Source organism: Neltuma alba, unplaced genomic scaffold (genome assembly GCF_004799145.2).
Source record: "Neltuma alba isolate B1F8T4 unplaced genomic scaffold, ASM479914v2 tig00010544_pilon, whole genome shotgun sequence".
Classification (NCBI taxonomy): Eukaryota; Viridiplantae; Streptophyta; class Magnoliopsida; order Fabales; family Fabaceae; genus Neltuma; species Neltuma alba.
In genome coordinates, this window is record NW_021635413.1 from 657,917 (window position 1) to 663,916 (window position 6,000).

A 6,000-nucleotide genomic window follows, 5' to 3' on the forward strand; every position below is an offset into this window, starting at 1 on the left:
TCTTTGAAAACTTTTGGTTTTATTCCAACTTATTAGATTTTTTTTTTTGGCCAAAGAAAAAGGTATTGCATTATTAATGGAAACTAAACCATACAACCATCATCTATCCACAAATAACCATCTAACAATATGTAAATCTCTCTCTTGAAAAGTGAAACCAAAGAGAGAAATATAAAAAAATAACAGTAAGAGGAAAGAACAACCTTATTTCTATATTTGAAGTCATAACACACTCTTAGGACAAGAGTGCAAGAAGCTTCTTGGAAATCCTCCAACTTTAGAGCATCCCAACACAAAGCAATTCAAAGTAAGCCAAATATATCGTCTCAACTTCTGCTGCCTTTGCAAAACATCATCTCATAGATCAAGTTTCACATATTTAAGCCAAGACATCTCACACATTGAATTCATAATTTCCAATCCATACTCAACCATCCCACTCCTGTTCTTCATCAGTAACTAGAGACAATCGTATTTAGACAAAGCAACCCAAAAGTTAGAACCAAATAAAGCAATAGTGACATAAAGATGAGCAAACATCAGAATAATTAATAGAAAGGCTTCTAAGGACAGTTCTTTTTTTTGGCCAAACTTCTAAGGACAGTTGAAACTCAATATTTTAATAGCTAAATTCTAATGTTTCACAAACCAAGAAAGTGGTTAGAGAGGTGGTAATTCTTTAATTAATTTGCTCCACAAAAGAGTCCAACCTCTTTATCATTAAAGTTAGCTAATACAACATGTGTAGCTTTCAAGCTCTTTCTTAAAGCAAGAGAAAAGGAAAATCTCCGGAAGACTACGTCAATATCTCCATTGAGATCACATAACAAATATATAATCTCCTCACATATAGCCATAGCAATACTTACTAGGGCTATTCATGAGACAGGACGGGCCCGTTTTAGTCCTGTCTTGATGAACAAGATGGAACAAAACTGTCCCGTGTCTCGTCTCGTCCTAGTGCTGCCTGGTCTTAATTGGGACGGGTCTGGACTAGGACATCCCATTTTGCTTTTTTTTTTTTTTTTTTTTTTAAAAAGTTAAACATTTTTACTTTATGGTTAGGCTATTGCAATGGATTTCATTTCTTCTTCTTCTAATTTTAGTTCTTTGGGCTTAACCCTTTTAAAAGCATCTTTTTGTTTTCTGTTTTACTTTTTTGGGCTTAGTTATCTTAAATAAAAGCCCAAATAAATAATAATTAGTAACAATAATGCCAAAATTCATTTTCACCATTTCAAAAATCATAAGCAACTATAAAAACTATAAATAAATGATAACAATTCAACTACAAATATGTTAAAAGCTATAAATATGAACATTTTGTATGGCACATGCCTTAAACATTTTGTGTTTTTAATATTTAGTAATTATAATAAGATTAAAAAAAAAATATTACTATCGGGATGGGACTGGGATGAGACGACCTCGTCCCGTGTCCTGTCCTGTTCTGATTTGTCTCGTCCTGTATCCTATCTTGTTTTGGTTCTTTTTTTTGTCCCGTCCCGCTCCAATATGGTCGGGACTAGGATGGGCCAATCGGGACGGGATTATTTTGAGCACCCCTAATACTTACTACCGCAGAAAATATTTTTTACATTGATTATAACGGGCTTTTCATGTCGCGATCGGTTGTAGGAGGGTTCTACAAACGAGTGATATATATATATATATATATATATAGTTTGTTTCCAAAATTCATGTTGTTAAATAAATGACAAAAAAATGCCTTTTATGTTGGTTAAAATATATATAGCCCATCCAGAATGACGTTTTGTTTTTTTAAATCACAATTATTCATCTTCCATTATCAAAAACAGCGCAACGAACAAGAATAACTAGATTAATTATTTGAATTACAGAAACACCATATAAAAAAAGTAGAATCAAATATAAAATGTAAAAACACGATCACATGTTTGCTTGATCTACATGGCAATATCTGTCCATTTTATGCTTATTCATTGCCACATCATTCTCCGTTAATATAAAGTAATGGCGTCTAATAGATGTTGTAGTAACCAAAGGACTGATGCCTTTAAACCTCATCCTGCTAGACCAACTGGGCATTGGTACTGCTACTACGTAGGCTCAAACCGGATTAGTCGACCGTCCAGGGTGCTCATAAAAATAAAAAAGGACAGATGCCTTTATCGATGTGAACTCTGAGGAGGAAATAAAACGAAAGAAAAGTATAATCACCTGATTTAAAATGAGGATAAAATGCAAATTTGTTTTAAAAATTTAAAATCATAAGAATTTTTTCATCACTATTTTAATGGTAGGCATTAGTTTTTTTAGTGGTAAGGAGTAAAATTATTATAATTTTAAATTTTAGGTACAAATTTGCACAAAAAAATTCTGAGTGCCTAACGCCTTTGAGTGAAAACTTTTAAAATAAATTTACACTTTAACCCTTCAAAATTTAATAAAACTATAAAAATTTACAAATTAGTTTTTTCAAAAAAAAAAATACAAAAAAAGCCAAGAAAAATGAGTGCATGCTTGGGCGGGGACCAAATGTGTATACGTGTGAGCGTGTGGGGAGGAGTTCCGGAGGGGCCGGCCAGGGAGGGAATGGTCACCCCGCCATTAACAACCCTTTATTCTCACATGTCATGAGGTGGCAAATTTACATGTCAGAGTCACCAGATCTTAGCACAATAATGCCACCATCCTCCCTCAACATCATAAAATTATTGACTTTCCGAAATTATTAAAAAAAAAAAGCTAAAAAAAAAAATTGATAAAAAACAAGATTGTCACCAAAACCGACTAAATACTCGTATGCATGACGACAAAAAGTCATTGTCTAACTAAATTATCAGTTGAAATGATAAGCTGTTTTATTTTTGTAAGGAAAAGAAGATAAATTTAAATTTTGAGAAGACTACTTCTTAGAAACATTTTAACCTTAATGATTCTAACCTGACAAAAATTAGCTTGGAACTCTTTTCTTATCTGAATCTTAAAGAAAGGATTCTACCCTATTCTGGAACCCTCTACCGAGCTTAACCCTGCCCCCATTTCCAGGGGTCAAAGAAATGTCTCCACCTGCTGGCAACAGTCTTTCTTTGGAATTATACTGAACGGGTCGGTCCTCCCCTCCCTTTTGAGTCAGTATCTAGTATTTTTGCAAGATAAAAATGCAATGAAACGTGCATAAAATGTATCATTCTCTTTTAGTTGGAAAATTAAATGCTATGGGTTGAAGATGAGACCTTGTCTTGTCATTAAAGCTAGCTAACACAACATGTGTAGCTTTCATTGCATCAACATGGGACTTAAATTCAATCTCTGGAAGACTACATCAATATCTCCATGACATCGCGTAACCATACAAAATTAAGTCATTCAATATTCAACCACAACAGAACAATCCATCCCCTAACATTTTTTCCAACATAATCTCCTCACATATAGCCATTGCAATACTCACTACTACTGCAGAAAAAAACTTTTTAAATTGATTATAATGGGCTTTACATGTCGATCAGTTGTAGGAGGGTTGTAAAAATGAGTGACATACTCTCTCCGTTTTTTTTTCAAAAATAAATAACAACTATCATTCTTCTTTTATCCATTATAAGCAACATTTATAATTTGTCTTAAATTTTTATAGCAAATTTTTTATTTTGCCTCCATTAATTACTTATAATACTCAATATATTTATTATCTCATTTTCTAAACCATCATCTCTCTCCATCACACATTCTCTCTTTTTTATAATTCTCTTTATTATAATAATTTTCTTATTTTCTTTCTTATACTCTCTCCCCTATATAAACAAAGGTATTTTGGAGAAAGAATTTTCAATTTTTACCTACTTATTGTCTTTAACTAATTTGAACAAACTTTTTTATTTATGTGATAGAGTCTAATGTTACTTATAAAAAGGAACAGATGGAGTAGTTTGTTTCCAAAATTCATGTTGTGAAATAAGTGACATATAAAATGCTTTTTATGTCGGTTAAAATATAGCCAATCCAGAATGACCTTTTTTTTTTTTTTTTTAAATTACCATTATTCATCTTCCATTATCAAAAACAGTGCAACGAAAGGGGGTGTTTGGATGAAATCAAACCATGGTTTAAAAAATAGTTTCTGGAGAATAGATTCTAAGGAGAATAGATTTTGTGAAGAATAAATTTTGTGAAAAAAGTGATTTTGATAAAGTGAGAGTGTTTAGATAGTTGTTATCAGAAGTACTTTATATATTTACAAATTACTAAAAAAGGCATAAGTTAATATAATAATTACATAAAAGATAGATTTTATAATATATTTTAATTTGAAGGAATAAAATTGTTAATAATATATTTTTTACCAACATAATTAATAATATATACTAATTAATTGTTAATATGTGTATTAATTAATTGTTAATAATTTTACATATATTTATAAAGTATAAGATTAAATATGTTTTTAAAAAAATAAAAAAGATTCAACAGAAAAATATTATTTTAAGAGGAGGAAGACTGGTCAAAAAATAAAAAGAATTAGGGAGGAGAAAGAAGGAGAAGTGTGAGGCGTGAAGATTACAGTGATGGGGCTCCTCGCTTTCGCTGACAATGTCATCGTTCAAAAAGCAAAAAATTTTCACTTATGACAAAACCATGGTTTTGATAGGCAGACCATGGTTTCAAAAAATTAAAAGGTGTTTGGGTGTTTTTAGGGGCAAATCTTGATTTGAGTTCCAAAAGTGTTTTTCTAAGGTTTGCCAAACACCCCTGAAGCACCATATTAAAAAAAAAAAAAGGAACCAACTATAAAATGTAAAAACACAATCACATGTTTGCTTAATCTACGTGGTAATATCTGTCCATCTTGGGCATTCAGTGCCGCACCATTCTCCGTTAATATAAAGTAAAGGCGTCTAATAGATGTAGTAGTAACAAAAGGACTGACGCCTTTAAATGTCATCCTGCTAGAACGTCTGGGCATTGGTAGTCCCGGTCTACTACTACCTCTATCCTAATTATAATAGCTAGTTGATTAATTTGAGGAGATTAAGAAAAGAAGTTTAGTTATTTGTAATAAATAAGTATTGTCTTTTCTAAAATATCCTTGCTAATCAAGTGTATTGGTTAGAATTACCATTGTTAGAAGGACTACCTTGAAAAAAAATATATAAATATGAGAGACAAAGTATATTGAGATCTTATATTTATGACTAAAATAAAAAATAAGGTTTTAAATTAAGGACCGGAGATAGTACTATTCAATGGCCTCTGCAGTACTCAAACCGGATTAGTCGACAGTTTGGGCTAGAGATACCGAAGTGCTCAAATAAAAAGGAAGAAAAGTACAATGACCTGATTTAAAATAAAGAGAAGATACAAATTTGATCTGTAAACTTAAAATCATAGCAATTTTTTTTTCATACCATTAAAGATATTAATAGTTATTATCACTTTTAATTGTCAAAACATTAGTTTTTTAACAATAAGAGACAAAATTTCTATAATTTTAAACTTGTGATAAATTTGCATTTAAAAAAATTCTAATATCTAACGTCCTAAAGTGAAAACTTTCAACACATATTTGTATTTTAACTGTTCAAAATTTTATAAATTATAAGAATTTACAAATTTACATTAGTTTAAAAAAATACAAAAAAAACTAAGAAAAAAAGAGTGCATGCTTGTGTAGGGAACAAATGTGTATACGTGTGAGCGTGTGGGGAGGAGTTTGACAGACGGGGCGGAGCGGGGATGGTCACCCTGCCATTAACAACCCTTTATCCTCACATGTCATTAGGTGGCAAATTTACATGTCAGAGTCACTAGATCTTATCATAACACTACCCCATCCTCCCTCAACATCATAAAAATATTGACCTTACGCAATGATAAAAATCAAGATTGTCGCCCAAATAAAGACTAAAAATTTGTATGCACAGTGATAAAAAGTCATTCTTAACCAACAAGCTGTTAGTTGATACAATAAACGTTTCATTCTTAAGGATGAGAACACAAGCTCGAATTTTGCAAAGA